Genomic DNA, 18,882 nt, shown 5'->3' with positions numbered 1-18,882 from the left:
GTGGCAAGGAGCCAGAGCACGGACAGTCCCCCACCTCAAAAGGAGAAAAAGTTGGCCAGTGCCCGGCGGGAGAGAGGAAAGAAATCAGCCACCAAAGCCGCTCCCAGGGGTTCAGTTGGGAGTGTGGAGACAGCTGCGCCACCATCCAAGGTGGGGAACGGACACAGTAAAACCGACAGGTCTGGGAAAACCTGCAAGGCGGACAAGACCGCAACAAGCACCGCTGCCAAGGACACCGCCGCCACCAGCACCGCTGCCAAGTACACCGCCGCCACCAGCACCGCTGAACAGGACACCGTCGCAACAAGCACCGCTGCCAAGGACACCACTGGCACCAGCAACGCTGAACAGGACACCGCCGCAACAAGCACCACTGAACAGGACACCGCCGCCACCAGCACCGCTGCCAAGGACACCGCCGCCACCAGCACCACTGAACAGGAAACCGCCGCAACAAGCACCGCTGCCAAGGACACCGCCGCCACCAGCACCACTGAACAGGACACCGCCGCAACAAGCACTGCTGAACAGGACACCGCCGCCACCCGCACCGTTGCAAAGGTCACCTCCGCCACCAGCACAGCTGAACAGGACACCACCGCAACAAGCACCGCAGGGCAGTGAGCGCCAAAGATTCCAACGCTACTGAGGCCGCCACGACCAGGATGAAGCACTCTGGGCACAAAGCCATCTCCAGAACCAGTGGAGAATGACAATCCACTAACTCAGTCCTTGGCAGGATGAAGCACTCTGGGCACATAGCCCCCTCCAGAACCAGTGGAGACTGTTATCCACTTGAGAGACTGTGGCTTTGCACTCCCCAGGATGTAGCAGTGGGCAAACCACCCACTGGAGAGACTTGAGAGCCTGTGGCTTTGCACTCCCCAGGATAAAGCAGTGGGCAAACCACCCACTGGAGTGACTTGAGAGACTGTGGCTTTGCACTCCCCAGGATAAAGCAGTGGGCAACCCACCCACTGGAGTGACATGGGAGACTGTGGCTTTGCACTCCCCAGGATAAAGCAGTGGGCAACCCACCCATTTGAGAGACTTGAGAGACTGTGGCTTTGCACTCCCCAGGATGCAGCAGTGGGCATGGAGCCCCCTCGTGGATCTGGCGTTGTGCACTCATCCGGCTGAGGTGCCCCCCCTTCACTTCCCCCTGAGGTGCCTGTTTTATTTCTATGTGATGCCCCAGCAGTGTTCTCTCCGTCTTGTTCGGGTATTGAGTGTGGGCCTCGCCCATGCATTTTGTGCCCAGTGGTCCACGGACTATGATGGTGGAATCCCTTGAACTTGTATTCTTGGTGTATATATGTGTTTATGGTGTGAATATCTTTATATATGTATATATTTTTGATTCATGTATTTGAATATATTACAATCATTCAAATCATTTCCTTTTGTCCTTGCATTCTTCCAGTGGGGGTTGGGGGGTGTAACTGTAATGTATCATGATGTATTAGTGTGTGTGTTGTTGTGGGTGAGGGTGTGGGTGGGGGTGTTGCGTGTTGTGTGTGTGTGTCACTCTTTTTTCCCTCCCCTCTACCCTGTGTCATAGGTGCAGTACTCACCGTGGTCTTCGCCGCCATCTTTGTTGTTCCTGGTAGAGAAGCAGGAAGATAAAGGCTGGCAGTATCTGGAGCTCAGGTTCAATGGCGTCCTGATTCCTCATGGGGTGTGTAGAGGTGAGCGTTTTCCCTTCCAAGTCCTGTTTCCACCGTGTTTTTGTTCGCGGTGAATCCGCCCCGGAAAAGGTGGCGGATTGGACTGTTGTAATTCTGTGGGCGTTACATTGTCCTCCGCCTGTCTGTTGGCGGTTACCGCCGTGGTGTTTGTTTGTACGGCCTTGGCGGTTGGAGTGTTAAAGGGGCTGTCTATGTTGGCGGTTTCCGCCACGGTCGCAATTCCAATTTTTTTTTTCGCCAGCCTGTTGGCGGTTTTACCGCCGCTTTAACACCGACCGCCAGGGTTGTAATGACCACCTACGTCTGTAGAGCGAACATGCATAATATTACTGCATGCTATAAATATAGAGGCAACTTGCCTGCCAAGGTATGGAAGCCCGCATCACAGGGCTAATTAATCTGAGTGTGACTACAGGGCCAAACCTATCCCACACCCTGAGGAGTCTAACGGGCACACTCATTTGGATGCAGAACCGATCAGCACCAAATCCAGCAGAAACAAAAGGTGCTGAAGAGTGACCTTCACCCTCAATAGTAGATGCACCATACCTAATACACACATTTGAAGAAGTCAACAAAGCAGGTTAAACACCCAGAAGGTGCCAACCAGTCGATGCTATGTAGTCTCTAGTGTTGGCCCATTGTAACCCAGGCAAGCTGTCTGGGGTGGCTTACCCCAGTCTTCTCCTTTTTATATGGCTTGACCCTTTAAATAATGTTTGAGACATTAGTATAATCTTTCAGTCTGCCTATCTGGGGGTTGTAACTGTTAGACTGCTTGGCTTCCATTTCTAACTCCTTATACAAGGCAGGAAAAGTTCTAGAGGTGAAATAGGGCCGGGCAGTAATTAAGACTTTTGGATTATCAGGTAGTGTAAACAAATGATGTGCAAATGTTTTAACTGAGTAATTTGGGTAATGAGATAAAATAATCACTTTCTGCCAAATGGTCTGCAGCCTGAAGCATTACAGTGCAATTTTAACTTTTGGGTAACTTCACTATAAAATCCATTGACAAAGTAAGCCATGGTTTGGGTGGAAAAGGTAATCATGCCAAAAAATCAAAATTTCTAATATGAAAACCCTTTATCTGAACACAAATGGAGCGTATTTCAACATATTGCTTGACATATGCAAAATGGGTTTGTAAAAAATATCTATTAATTGTTGCTAATGTTTTAACTTTTCTAAAATGCCCAGTGTAGGAAATTTGGTTAACACGTGTGCCGGATGTGAGGCCTGCACAAGTGATAGGTCCACATTTTCCATTTCTACTGCCTGTCCGCTTAGTAGTTATTTGCGGGGCTGAAGTGAAGTTTTTTTCACTGTATAAGTAATCAGACACAGTAACCCCGGATCCATACTGGTCTCTTGTTCCTTCTGATTATGACCAGTTTTAGTGACACCACACGGGTGGGTTAATATGTGCTCTACGATGAATGAAATTTTTCATACAATTATTGTACAAGTTAAGCACACTCTGCCATTTGATGGATTAAGGGGGTGTTTCTGACCCCCGCCGGCGGCGGAAGCCGCCGGCCACCACCAGAAGACCGTACCGCGGTCAGAAGACCGCGGCGGTCATTCTGACTTTCCCGCTGGGCTGGCGGGCGACCGCCAAAAGGCTGCCCGCCCGCCCAGCAGGAAAGCACCAGCAACGAGGAAGACGGCTCCGAATGGAGCCGGCGGAGTTGCTGGTGTGCGACGGGTGCTGTTGCACCCGTCGCGATTTTCAGTGTCTGCCACGCTGACATTGAAAATCAATGTGGGGCCCTGTTAGGGGGCCCCTGCAGTGCCCATGCCAGTGGCATGGGCACTGCAGGGGCCCCCAGGGGCCCCACGACACCCGTTCCCGCCAGCCAGGTTCTGGCGGTGAGAACCGCCAGAACCAGGCTGGCGGGAAGGGGGTCGGAATCTCCATGGCGGCGCTGCTTGCAGCGCCGCCGTGGAGGATTCCCTGGGGCAGCGGGAAGCCGGCGGGAAACCGCCGGCTTCCCTTTTCTGACCGCCGCTTTACCGCCGTGGTCAGAATGCCCCCGGAAGCACCGCCAGCCTGTTGGCGGTGCTTCCGCGGTCGTTGGCCCTGGCTGTCCATGACCGCCAGGGTCAGAATGATCCCCTAAGTCTCAATCTGTACTGTAACAGAGGTGTGTTTTTCCTTGCTTTTTTGTCTACTTGACGATCAGAGTTTTTGTAAGCCTGCCTTATGGCCTGTGTGATCCCATGAAGCCCGGTCCCGACTTGGGAGGGTAAGCCCATCTTTATTCATTTTGCATGGGTTTGCCACCACCAACACCATCACCTTGTGTTGCACAGTTTGTCACTTGTTTTTTGTTTTATTGACGATATTTTGTTCTTATCCTGACAATGATTATCTAGAAAATAAGCTACATGTTGTTAATTGTTTTTATACATCCTCAGGGTGACTAATAGGAACACAAGTTCGGGTCAGATTGGACTCGTGTAAGTGACTGGTAACATTTTTACTGACAGTTCCAGATTGCAGGAGTCAATTTAGTTTATTGAAGGATAAGTTTAAGATGCATTAGGTCCTGAAGAAGCGTCATAGGATCCTTTTGGAACAAAGAGACGTGAAACATGTCAACCTCATTTTGAGGAAGGTCTGGTAGTTCCTGGCCTCCTCTCTTCCTTAAATAGTTGGTATAGAGTGGTTGAGCATTATCTCTATTTCACTCTCTTGTTACATTTTTAATCTTGACCATCACCCAACACAGACAAATAAACTTAGTACTCAGTTAGGGTCTTGAGCCAATTTTAGATTTTCTATTGATCTCTCCTCTTTTTCTCCTTACTCACTCTTGGGGTTTGTGGCATCATCGAGAAAAGATCTCCGGCAAAGAGCCCCCCACGGGGGTGCCCGTCAGACATTGCCGCGCTGGTCTGACGAGGAGCACGTCCGATGATGAAGCATGATACCCAATAGGGTGTGTGAGGACTCTTGCTCCTAATAATTAGGACTCCCTAGTGTTCTCCCTGTCTCTCTTTTCTTTTTGGAACAGTGTATTTCATTACATAGTAGTATCCACAGGAGGGCATATACTGGACCATTAATCCTCCGAATCCCCCTTCTTTCTTTAAGCATCTCAACTGGCTACAATGCATCCAATTAAAGACCACCTGCATGCAATCTTTAAATGATTTGTTCACCAAGAAGTGGACCTCCTCAAAGGCAAAAAAAAATGCTTGGTATCATATGTGTAAGAAATGGTTTTGTATCAGAAGGATTCCACCAATACCACTGTAGGGGTTGATGAAGACAATAATTAAAGTAGGACTCAGAGAGGAGCCCTGCAGCACTCCCTGTTTAACCACTTCAACAGCAGATATAGAATATGCCACCCATACCAAATGTCCTCTAGAATTAAGGAACCACTTCACCCATCCCCACATAATACCCCAACCTCTAGGTTGGTGAGTCATTGCAGGACACTCATATGTAGGAAGGTATCAGATGTTACAGAAAGATTGAGTAGGGTTAGTGCCACATTTTTGCCTTGCTCCAGAAACATCCTGTTATGGTCTGATATTTCTAATAGTACAGTCTCCATGCTGTGGCGGAGATGAAACTCTGATTGAGTAGGGTGCACCTGTAAGTATTCTTTAGGTTGCTACTCTAAGTACTTTAAGTAGGTTGCTCAAAGTAGTCTGAAAGTTGGATATTAAGCAGACTTTCCAGCATTTTAAAAATAAATTGGCAGCAAAGAGATGGGCCTATAGTTACTAAAGATGTTTGTAACTATGGATTGCTTATTGAGCAGAGAGCCCACCTTAACAAGCTTCCAAATGGCTAGCACAGTGTTGGATGATAAAGGGCACTCTGTTAATCACTGGATTGTTCATCTCAACTGCAGATGCTAACATCGCAAGAGGACAAAAAGCCAAGGAGAAATAAGATTTGCAGTTCATCATTGTAGCTGCAGATTGCTCAAGCGAACTTGCCAACGCTGAGTGAAATCACTTTTATTATCATCTGGCCTCACAAATGGCAGCATGGTGCTCCTTAAATAGGATCACCAAAATATGATATGACCACTGTTAAGACGCCCCCTTATCACCCATCGGATTAGAATTCAGGTAAAAACCATACAGACAGGGAGCGTCAGGTGGGGAAAAGGTCACTTTTTAAAAGTTCCTGTTCCTAAATATTGATCGAAAATTCAACTTGATCATTGAATTTGGCTTTTTTATTCTGGTTTTTAGGAGATGGAGAAACAGGCCAGCCTCAGGGAAAACAGATTTAAGGGCCTTGTCACTGAACATGGTGACATACATTTTTTACATGTTTGGTGTTTAAATGTCATGCCCCCTACCTTGTGGGCTATTAAGCCTGAATATGGGTGACATAAATATTTAAAAAGGAGTCCTCTGAGTGTCAAAAAGTTACTTTGAAAGTTCTCACAGTTAGCTTTGAAACCTGAATGATTTATTGCACAAATAATAAAAAAATATAACTGTGCCCGTCATTATGTCTATAATTATTTAGGATTTACTACTCGAGTAACTAGTCTGCATTATTACATATGACTTTACAGTCATCAGGGGACTCTTTCAATTCTCCTGTTTCCCATAGAAATAGATAGGCATTGATCCATATCTTGGATGCTTTTGACAGACATGCACATTTTATGCCTTCTGAAGAGGCAGACCTGTTGAGCAGTTAATTTAAAAGAAAGTTAATCTCAGTCTGGTCTGCTAAACTGAGAAGTTTCAGAACAACTAAGAAATTCTGGAAGGCAATAAAAAAAATGCAAGTAACACTCATGCAAGTTTATTCATTTTAAATCTTCTGCAGTCTCCCCACATTTTAGCTAAAGAAACTGGTACTTCTGACTGTAACAATACAACACCCACCTCATGGATACACTGACTACAGAACATGAAAGATACTTTATTGGCTGTCTAATGAGGTCTGGACAAAGTAATTTTTTTCTTTGCCAATAGGTTAACAGCTTTTGATCCAAGCAAGCTTTTGTTTGTTCACTCAAGTAACTTTGTAGAACCTTCCCCATAGTAATAGCAGTGGATATTGTCTGATTCAGAGTCACCTTTACCTGTGATCTTTATTTAAGTCCTGGAATATTCATAAACCAACCCATTGCAGATGTAGGAATGCACCTATGGCATAATACCAACAACACTAATATTGACATACAAATATATTGATGAAACATGTAGAGAACACAAATATTGCCATCCTATTTATAAAACACAAAAATAAAAATATTTACTACTAACAAAACAATAAAAACAGAAGGATTTTCACCAGAAATGTCAAGGTTTCTGTCCATCAGCCCAGCAGCAAAGTGGCCACAGCATTGTCATCGACTAATAATCGAGCCGGCGGCAAAGCTGATGCTCGCTGATGGGCACCAGCTGGGTAGAGGGACCCTTGCACTGCCCATGCTAAGTGCATGGGATGTGCAGGGACCCCTCTGTGGCCCCCTGCACTTGTTCTCTGCCAGCCTTTTTATGGCGGTTAAACTGCCATTAAAAAAGGCTGGGGGAGAACCAGGTCATAATCAGCAGGGCGGCGCTAACTTCAGCGCCACCCTGGTTGATACCAACCTCCACCCCCTTCAGCCTGTCAGGATCAAAGGTCCTGGCAGAGATGACTGTAGATTGTCAGGGCTACCCCCAACCTCGTAATGTGGAGGTTGGACCACCACAACTGCGGCAGTCCAACATTCACCACAAGTATGTTGGTTCGAAGACTGCCATACTCTGAATCAGGCTGTAAGTCTAGAACCAGGAAGTTAGAGTGATATGTTAGATAGAACAGGTGGGAACACCTCAGAATCTGATACAAGTTATCGAGGTTCTAAGGCTTAGATTAATACAGACTATTGACAAAAGTACACAAGAAAACAGCAGGGACTCCAACAACAAGAGTCAGGGGGAGAATAACACCGACATGAGGACGCGGCCGTGGACATGTAAAAAGAGGCAGAGTAGGAACCAGCAAAGAAATAAGAGACAGAGAAAGAACAGAACAAGTTCTAGTGGAACATATGAAGCAGAGCTTCTCAGCAGGACAGTAATGGAGACTGACAGGGTAAGTAGCACCATCATTAATTTATCTGAGAGATCATTCACTAAAATTGAGATGTCAGTGTTGAGTTTTGGTCTTTCCTTTTGTCCATCTTCTGGTTTTAATTATGTTGATGTTCGCAGTGACCTCTTTCAGTTCATTATAAAATTGAAATTGAAAAAACTGGTATAATTGATAGGGGATGGGGAATTTATCTAATTCTGATACACACAACTTGACTATTGGGGACATAGACACTTTCATTATGTTACATGAACTTGAAAATAATGAAGTCTATTACATTAACGAGGAAAATAAGAGAGACATTCTTGCTGTAATGGATGCAGTATTTGATTATTCTTGCCCAACATAATTCAAACCACCCTCCACATTTCTTCCCCAACTACCCCTTTATTTCATTCATACTTTTCAGGACAAAGTCAGACATTTATCTAGGGACACAAATCTCATAATTTACCCTGCAGACAAAGGGGGTAAGATTGGGATTTTGTCCAGAGATATGTATATTCAAGAGGCCATGGGGTAATTGGGGGGTGATAGATGTTATCACATTACGACTAGAACAGAATACAACAGTAGTGTAGTCACTCTATGGGAAATGTTAAAAAATTGAAAAGACCAAGGTCTCTTGGAATGGGATGATGATCTTCATGAAAAAAGATTGTCCCAAAATACCATAACTCTACCTGCTCCTCAAAGTCCACAAGAATGCTGCCAATCCTCCATGTAGGCCCATTGGGTCATGACTAGGCAGTATATCTGAAAATGTTTCCAAATATGTGGGTATTCTTCTTCGGGAATTTGCTATGAATCTTATCTTATGTATGTGACACCAAGGACTTTTTGGGTAAACTGGAAGGCATTGTATTGAAAGATGATTTTCTGTTGTTAACTTTAAATATGAATTCCCTATATACTATCATTGATCATGAAATAGGAATCATTGCGTGCAAATATTTCTTAAAAGAAAGACTTTTGTAATATTTGGAACACACTGAAATGTTTATACAGATCATACAATACTGTCTAACAAACAGCATTTTTTTGTTCAATTGGACATTACACAAACACTACCTCAGGACTGCGATGGGCACCTGCTTTGCTCCCAGTTTCACAAGTATTTTTCTCAGGTAATGGGAAAAGCAGGTGTCCATTGACCCCCATACATCCAGTGACATGCACGGTGCTATATTGTGGTTCTGCTATATAGATGATCTCTTTATCATATTAAAGGGCATTGAGATTTTAGCTGTGGAATTTATTGACAAACTTAGAATTACCAATTTAAATTTGGAATTCACAGCAACTATTAGTGGAGAGAAGGTTGACTTTTTGGATGAGGAGGTTACTATTATTATTTGATGTGAAAAACATTATATTGCATACATCTGAGCATTGAACACAGCTCTTATTATTATCTATAATACTCAATCCAGATTGAGAGGAACATAGAAAGAAAGAAGAAGAAGAAGGTGATGGAAGGAAATGGAGCTATGCGACTAACTGTGTGGGTTAACCTAGTGGGGGTTCTGAGCGTGAGTGGCCAAACCTGGGATAAATATTGCCTTGAGGAAGTGGGCTTGAACAAGAGGCCGAGGGGAGGGGGGGAAGCGTCCAGGAGCAGAGTCCATGAGGTGGGGGGGTCAGGGGAGCCCTCTTTAGTAATGTAATGTACTGGTCCCTGGTGCCCCAGACCATGGCAATCAGGGCCCCATGAGGAGGGCTCCAAGGTTGCTACCTGTGGTCAGCTTCTACCTACCAACCTCTCCTGTCTTAGCCCCCAATAGAACCTCCTAGGCCAAGTCTCCCTCTGCCTTCCGTTCGCTACATTTCATCTTGAGGGTGTCTGCTTATATAACGCATACTGTGTGGTACATTGTAGTTGAGGTGTAATATAGGGCCGGGCTGTGGTGTGTGTCTACAGACCACAGGGTCCAGTTAGATCTTAGATTATGTAAATTATGGTCTGCTGGTCGGGGTCGACCCTACAGTCAAGGTGGGCGGGAATCATCTTTAGTTTCAAGTGATGTGACCAGGGTGTCCCAAGTATCTATCCCCTTGACTTGCGTCCCCCTATCTTGAAGTGAGAGTATCAGTGTGTCTCTGCTCTCGCCCACTTCAACAAATCTTTTATCCATTGTCGGGTGTCGGGTGTCTGGTGCAGCCGGCGCCTTCCATTGCATTGCTATCAGGCGCTTGAATAGGATGAATTCCAGCTCGATGCATCTTTGTATTTGCTTGTTCTTTTTTGGGCAAGAGCGGATGCCCAGTAAGCACGAAGCAGGCGTGGGGGAGAGCGGACGTTCAACCAGCTCATCAGCCAGAGCAGTCACGTCTTGCCAGGCGTGCAAAAGAGGCGGTCATTCCCATGTCATGTGGAAAAAGGTTGCATCCGCCTCCCCACATCGTGGGCACTCCTGGGAAGATTGAGGAAAACATGCATTGTAGCCGGTGCGGGGATAAATAAGTTTGGTGTAGGTAGTTGAACTGGGTAAAGCAAAACTTAGGGTTGCGAGACACAGACCAGACCAAGCCTAGAGCCATATTCCATTCTCGCTGGTCCAATGGGGCAGAGATGACTCCGTCCCACCTTGCCTTTCGGGTTATCTAGTAGCGCTTTATATAGCTGTGATATGCTGCGTTGTTCTCCTAGGCCAGAGAGCAACTCGTGTAGAACAGGCGATGTAGGAGGTTCTCTATCTCCACATCGCCAAGTAAGGCGCATGAATTGTTGTAGAGCACAGTATGTCAGGAACCACCCTCTGTCTACCTCGAACCTCAGGGTAAGTTCTGCAAAAGGCATCATGTGACCCTCCGAGTATCTATCACCAATTGTTTGGATGCCTCTCTCAGGCCACTGTTGTATATTGTGCTGCCTAGTCAACCTAGAGATCCCTGGGACAGATAGGAGAGCCATTCTGGGTGAGTATGGGGGTACGCGGTTCCCATCTAGTATGTAGTGGTCCCAACACCAGTGAGCTATTCGCATCAGAATTATGTTTTGAGCGCCGAGCTACAGCCATCTAGCAACCATTGCAATATGCTTGTGCGTCTGAGGGTGGCCTGCACTAATTGTGCCTCTGAGTTCGGGGGGTATTGTAGCCAACGCCAAGCCCACTATATTTGCGCTGCAGCATGATACAATTCAAAGTGCGGTGTGCCCAGCCCTCCTAGCTCTAAGGGAATTTGCGTGGCAGTCAGGGCCACTCGCCGGCGGCGCCATCTTAAGTCTGTCGTGAGGCTATTCAGTGATGCAAAAAAATTGCGAGGTATCTGTAGTGGCAGTGCTGCGAAATGATATATAGTATGTGCGGTAGAATTATCATTTTGACTATTGCTACTCTGTCTAAGGGTGAGAGCGGGAGTGATCCCCAGAAAGTCAGAGATCCTTTAATAGAGTGAAGCGCGCGCCCCAGATTGCCCTCCCTCAGGTCAGCAGCGTCATGGTATATGTGTATGTCTAGCTAAATAAAGGTTGTATACGCCCATGGCAGAGTGTATGTTGGAGTGCTGAATCGCATTTCCACCGGTGTTGGCATCAACGGAGACAGGCAGGATTTGGACCAATTGACCCACAGGCCTGATATGTCACAGAATTGCTCCAATAATTGTAGCATTCCCCGAAGGGAGGCATCGTGGTCGCGCAACTATATCTGCTCATCGTCTGCGTATAAGGAGATGATCTGGAAAGCATCCCCATGAGGTATGCCCCATTCCCGCGCCCTCATCCTGAATCGAGCGGCAAGTGGCTCCGTTGCTAGAGTGAATAAGAGTGGGGACAGTGGGCATCCCTACCATGTACCTCTGCCTATCGGGAACTCCTCTGAAATCACTCAACTTGTTTTTACTTGAACGACGGGGTCTGCATATAGTATTTCTATCCACTTCAGAAAAACTCTCCCGATTCCCAGCGGGGACAACATCTCTAGCAGGAAAGGCCAACCCAATGTATCGAACGTTTTCTCAATGTCCAAGGATACCGCTACCCATTCGTGGTTAGACTGGAGCGTTTCATTTATGGTTTGCAATAAAAGCCTGATGTTCATAAATTTGTTGCACCCTCGAATAAAGCCCGATTGGTCCTCGTGAACCAAGTGTGGCATCAACGGGAGTAGGCGATTAGCTAGGATCTTGCCTATCAGTTTACAATCTAGATTTAGGAGAGAAAGGGGCCTGTATGAGCGGACATCCAATGGGTCCTGTCCCAGTTTCGGCAGTACTACAATTACTACTTCTCGTTGTGACCCTGATAGCCTGCCTCTTTCAAGTGCTTCATGTACCATCTCAACAAAAGGTTGGATTAATTGCCCTGAGCACGCGCAGTAATATTCTGCCGGAAGGCCATCACCCAGAGCCTTACCTCCTGCCAATTGCTGTAAGGATAATTGAACCTCTGTTGCTTCGATAGGTGTATCTAGTTCACCTTGCTGTGTTACTGTTAAGCAGGCCATAGGAAGTGATCCGAACAATTCCGCCAACTGTTGTGTGGATGGGGGGCTGCACTACATAGAGGATGCCGTAATATCGTTGAAAAGCCTTGTTTATTCCCAATTGGGTGTTTATCACTGCTCTCGAGTCTGATGTTATTGCCCCTATGGGTCTATGTTGTTGTTCTCCTTGTACCAGCCAGGTCAGCATTCTACCGGAGCGATCTCCCTCTGAGTGTGCTCTAGTTACATGATGGCAGTAGTCATAGTTGCTTAGGCTCCTGTCGATCTTGTCTACCCGTGTCTGGAGCGCCGGAGGTCCCCCAGGGTCACAACGCCTGACGCTGATCCTTTCTCCGCTAGTCAGAGCTCAAACTCTGCCCTTCTCAAATCATCCGATAATACGTGTTGTGTCCCTCCCGCCGCTGACATTCACATACCTCTCACTACCACCTTGTGGGCATCCCATTCCACGGCGCGTGACAACACTGTCCCCCGACTGAGCTTGAAGTACATCGAGAGGTGCTCTGATAATTTGTGATAGAATGGAGGATCTAGTAACAGGCTGGGCTATAGCCACCAGGAGGGGATGCGCATTCTTGTTTTGCCCCAACGAACTGTGCCCAGCAGCAGGCAGTTGTCTGATATTGTTTTAGTGAGATATGAGGTTCCCCTAAAATTGCTAACCAGCGCAATCGAGCAAAGCACTAGGTCTATGCGAGTTTTGAAGTCAGTGCACCGGGGAAAAGAAGGAGTATTCCCCAAATAGGGGATACAATATGTGCCTCACATCCACCAGCCCGAGTTCTGAGATCCAGGCCTGAAACACCTGGGAAGTCTTCCTACAGGGAGCTCCTTCCAAAGGGGAGTGTAACCTATCAGCAACGATATCTGGTACGCAGTTCCAGTCTCCTCCCCATATATATTGCAAGGTGGGGTCCTGAAATAATTGAGGAGTGATAGACAGGAGGAATTCTCCCTGTTTTACATTGGGAGCATACACGCCAGTGATAGTAAGCGGTGTGCCAGCTAACAAACCTACTAGTTGTAAATACCGGCCTTCTGTGTCTATTTTATGATGATCTACAGTGTAGGGTACTTCTGGGGCTATCCATATTAGTACCCTCCTGGCATATTCTGATTGAGTGGACCAGCCATTTGTTCTGTAGGGTACGTAACTCCTCTGTTATTAAGTGTGTTTCTTGGAGTATAGCGATTTGGATTTTATGCCTTTTGAGATATGTGTAAATCTTGCAGCGTTTAATGGGAACAGCCATGCCTTGCACGTTCCAGGTCATTATGTTATAAGTGGGCATTTTCACATATGTTAGAGGTAGTGTGGGCCCCGGTGTCCAGCCAGAAAAAGGGTCTTGGGCCCAACGTGATCGGTTCCCCCACTTTCATCGCACCACAGTTACCCACCGTGGAGCAACCTCGCATAGTGTGATGAAGAAAGAGTAGAAAGAGAGAGTAAAAAAGGAACTGAAGAGAGACTTCGTAGGTGAAGTCCAACTGATGACATTGAGGCACAACCGGTGCCCAATGCGTTATCTGTCATGGCAAGGTCCTTCAGGTGTCCCCGTGGGGTATGGGGGCATGGAGTCCATCCAATGTGTCCCTTCTTGGCGGTCCCAGACGGATATTCATCCCCCCAGTCATGCACCACGCACCCCCCCCTTTCTATTCTTAATGTCTCAATATCTGCGTGAGAAGGAGTGCTGGGACCTGGCGGCATCCAGCTGTTCCTCCACTGCATCTGATGGGTCTTAGTGCTATAATCTGCCATTGTGCACTGCCATGTGGGATCTAGAGGTCATCTGCTGTGTGTGGAGCGAGCTCCGGGGTGATCGCCGAAGGAGAGAAAGAGCCACTAGATGGATCCGCCGAGGGGTCCGAGCCCACCCTATCTGGGTCTCTATAAGTCTGATGCTGTGGTGATTTAAACAGGTTGGCTTCCCTCAGGGCTCGTTCCTGGCTTTCTGCCACCTGTGGTTTGGATGGGCGTGTCCCTGACTTAGATTTCCTCCATCTTCTGGGTTGGGGAGTGAGCCACGCACTCCGATTAATGTCATCTTGCTAGAGCTGGGCCATGCCCTTGACGTGCAGCCATGTCCAGGTGTCTTCGGGGGACGGAAAAACATGAGTCTTCTCCCCATCTATTACCTGGAGCCATGCAGGGAACAGCAAGGAGTAGGAGAGATTATTGTCTCGCAGTAATTGTTGAACTCTCGCAAAGGACACTCTCTTGCATTGTACTTCCACGGTATAGTCTGGGTACGCAGTTATCACCTCATTGTCCATCTGTATGGAGCCCTGGGTCCTGAATCTTTGTAGGATCAATTCTCTGTCCTGAAAGCTCAGTAGGCGCGCTATCAAGGGTCAAGGGGGAGATCCCAGCCACAGCGGACCACTGGGGATCCGGTGTGCGCGCTCCACTGCGAACATTGGTGATGCTGTGTTCACCATGACGTTGTCCAGAAGCCACTTTTCCAAGAATTGTTCAGCATTAGGTGACTCTGTGCGCTCTGGGAATCCTATGAATCTGACGTTGTTTCTTCTAGAGCGCCCTTCCGTGACCTCTGCTCTTTTCTGGAGTAGCCTGACCTCTGTTTCCATTCGCTGTACCTGGTTGCGCAAATCTTTGATCCCTTTTTGAGCAACTACGATCGATCGCTCATTGTCGCTTACTCTTTCTGCTAGTTTGCGGTGGTCCGCCCTAAGTAGGTTTACCTCACTTACTACAGAGTCTATTTTCCCTTCCAGAGCAGTTTTCATGTCTAGCACTGCTTGTAACAGCTTATCGAACTGCGCTGAGTGTGTTTGCAGTGTCAGGTTAATTTGTTACAATGTCGCAGCCTGTTTCCCAGCTGGGCCAACAGGGTTTAGCTCCTCCACATTCGCTAATAGATGGGGCCTGGGAGGTTTTTGCTTGACCATGATTGATGCAGTCATTAATGGTGCTTGTAAGGGCTCTAGCCCCTTCGAGCCTTTGGAACAGACAAGTTGGGCCTATGGCCAGTGAGGCCCCGCTGGTCGAGTGTGTCTCCGAGTTCAGCGCAGGCGCCAGAGAGAGGAGGCCGCCACTGCGATCCAGTGCACCGGTGTCGGACCCTTGGCTGCGTCTAGCTGATTGTGCTTGGTGTGGTGGCCCGATACCGCGTCATCAACGCAGCGCATCCCCCGCCACCCAAGACGAGACACCACTCCTCTTGTCGGGGGCACGCGGCCGCTGCCCCAGGACCAGGCCACGATGGATCCTCGGCCATTGCCCCAGTACTGAGCTCAGCGGTCCAAGGGTAATGAATCCTGGGGGTCATGCCTATCAAGAAAGCGATCCGGCGCCGTGTTGGGTAGTCCAAAAAGCAGCCAGAAGGTCCTGCACCCCGGGGAGTGACCTCGCCAGTGGTCTTGTGCCCTCTCCATGAAGCGAGAGAGGGCCTTGGGCCTGTTCTCTGGGCCCCACCGGATGAGATCTTCGCCTGCGTGCTCACCTACCCAATCGTCAAGCGCAGCTAGCTTCGCTGTCACAGTAGCCATAAGTGCTGTTCCCCCATCGCTGTGTGTGCTTCATGCTGATATACCCCGGTTCAGGCTGCCCTCCGTGAGTCGACGTCCGGTCACGGCCTGCCACATGTTGCTCTGTGGGCACGGTCTGCTATGGTTCTGCCTCAGATCTCCGTCTCCGGTGCGCCACCGTCTGCACCCTCCGGCCACCAAACCTCTTCGCCCGCGGGCCGTCCCCGGAGGCGGCCCCGCAACCCCTGATCTCCCTGCCTGGGGTCGGAGCAGACCAGGTGAGCCCCGCGGTATGGTCTTTGCTTGGCAGGTGACTGGGCCACGTCTGACCAGGCCACAGCTGTCGGAGTGCTCCTCCAGCCCAAACGTTCAGTGCTGCCAGGCCAGATCTTCTTGTCGAGGGGCCCTTACAGCATCAGTATCTCACCCCGGTCGGCAGCCTGTCTCAGCTGCTTCAGCGGCACTCACAAGGCCCCGGCTCAGCAGCTCGCACTGCCGCACCTTTGTAGGGCAGAGGCGACGCTCCACTCCATACATTCGTCACTCCCCTCCCGAGGCCTCGGCCGCCCAGCTCTTGGCTCGGCCCGCGCGATCCCCGGCATTCAGTTGGGAGCAGTCAGGCAAGCGATCGGGCCGCGAGCGGAGCTTCTCAGAAAGCACCCGCGCTAGCCGCCATCTTGGCCACGACCCAGGAGGTTACTATTGTTACCAATGTAATTCAAACTAAACCGACAGCAGTTAATAGCTTACTGCATGCAATAAGTGAACATCCAGTTGCATTAAAATGCACTACCCCATATAGGGAGTTACTCTGGGCTAAAAGAAAATGCAATACCACTGAGGCTTACTTACAGGAACAAACTATGGTGATCCAAAGGTTTATAGAAAGAGGCTATTCTACTTGGGTATTATCTAGATCAGTGAATAGAGTAGACCAGATGGATAATAACAGGTTTATTAACTATTTAACAATGCAGCCAACACTGATACTCAATTCCGACAAGACGGAAGTCCTCATCTTCAGCTCCACCCCCTCCGCATGGGATGACTGCTGGTGACCTGCCACTCTCTGAGCTGCTCCGACTCCCACCGACCACGTACGCAACCTAGGATTCATCTTGGACTCCTCACTATCCATGACCCAGCAAGTCAATGCCATGTCCTCCTCCTGCTTCAACACCCTCTGCATGCTCCGAAAGATGTACAAATGGATACCCACTGAAACCAGAACAGTCCCCAAGCCCTTGTAAGCAGCAAACTGGACTACGGCAGTGCCCTCTAAGCAGGAACCACGGCCAAACCCCAGAAGAGGCTGCAACGCATCCAGAACATCTCTGCACACCTCATCCTGGACATCCCCCACCACTGCCACATCACAGACCACCTGAGAAACCTGCACTGGTTCCCTGTCACCAAGAGAATCACCTTGAAACTCCTCACCCACGCTCCCAAAGCACTGCACTACACCGGACCAGAATACCTCAACAGACAGCTCTTCTTCTACACCCTGACCCGGCATCTCCGGCTCGCCGCCCTCGCCCTCGCAACAGTCCCACGAGTCCATAGAACTACAACCGGCGGTAGATCATTCTCTCACCTCGCTGCCAAAACATGGAGCACTCTTCCCACCCACCTGCGCCAGACCAAAGACCACCTTACCTTCAGGAAACTTCTCAAGACCTAGCTGTTCGAGCAGTAACAGCATTTCCCCCCTTTCTCTCCCCCTCCTCAGCACCTTGATACCCTCACTGGTGAGTAGTGTGCTTTACAAATTCCTGATTGATTTGATTGATTGATGCCAAGACAGGGGGTGACACTACACAGCTTATAACTCTGTTTGATGGAGGATCTAAGGACATTCACAGGATCATACAGAAGAGCTGGGACATAATTAAATGTGACCTGGTAGTGGTCAAGGTGATTCCAGAAAACCCATTTTACTTTCCTTAAATGTTGCTTCTTAACCGCCATTTTAGTACATAATGATGTGACTGAGAAAGGCAAGAATATTTATTTCAACCTACAAGTTTTTTTTTTTCTCTGTGGCTATTGTAAAGCCTATCAGAATAGTACTTATATACAGGTATATAAAGTCCCCTTGGGGAGAGAAAAAGAAAAATTAAACAGTTTTTGACTTGCAGTTCCACTTCTGTAATATATATAAAACACAAAGAGAGAGTAATGGGAGTGATACTATCCCACACGAGCTCCCAAGAGAAATCTATGTAACCACTAAAGGTGTGGGATAGTTGGGGTTGAGGGTGGAGTTGGACCAGTGTTCCCTCAATTGTCAGTACCAGTTGGGTCGGGGTAGGTGATGGGAGGAGAGCGTGTGCGGAGAGTGTCTCTAGAACGGATGGCTGTGTTGAATAGGGGGGGGAGTTCCTTTACGGACTAGGTGGTCTCACACACATAATAGTGTCTTGCTTCATCATTTGACCACCTAGCCCCACCCAAGTAAGATGATACTACTTGGGCGGACTCAACCTCTTTGTTAAAAGAACAAGAGGGAGTACTGAAATTAAACTTACTGGATAAATAACAGGGATTCAGATGGGGTGAGAATAAAATTATCATACATGTCACCTTTATCAATTAATTAAACTTTAATGGAGGTGCATGTTGGTAAGGTTAAAATAGGGGGAGAGGGAGGGCTCAGTAGAGATTAATGTCTCTTAGAGTCTAAAAAAGTATATGTATGACCAACATGTTTCTGCCCTCTCGATGTGCTGGAAGGTTAGGGGCATTCGTCAGGGTCTAGGATACCGGAGCACTACTGCTAAGGGGTGTGCTCGCTAAGTGAAATCTAAAAGCCTACCTGAACAGGTGGTTCATGGTACGGTAGGTGTGTAAGGTATAATAGATAAACTGCAGATTATAAAAAGGTGAAGGGTGGCACACCACTGCACACAACACAGCAAAATATGGTGGTAATATACACGAAAAAAAGTGAAAAAGAACACTCAAACACACATGCATGATCACTTACCCCGGAAATAGGGGCGAATGGCCTCTGGTCTGGGTAACGCCGGGGGTTGTGGTTTTCCCTTGTAGTCACAATCTTGAGGGGGGGCGGAAAGGGGAGAGATGCCAAGGATAATCAGGTCCAAGTAGGAGAGGGAAAGAAAGAAAAGGAAAGGAGGAGAAACGAGGGGAGAAAAAAAAAAGGAAAAGAGAGAAA

This window comes from Pleurodeles waltl, chromosome 5, assembly GCF_031143425.1.
Source record: "Pleurodeles waltl isolate 20211129_DDA chromosome 5, aPleWal1.hap1.20221129, whole genome shotgun sequence".
NCBI lineage: Eukaryota > Metazoa > Chordata > Amphibia > Caudata > Salamandridae > Pleurodeles > Pleurodeles waltl.
The sequence above is the reverse complement of the archived record's forward strand: the minus strand, read 5'-3'. Positions refer to the sequence as shown.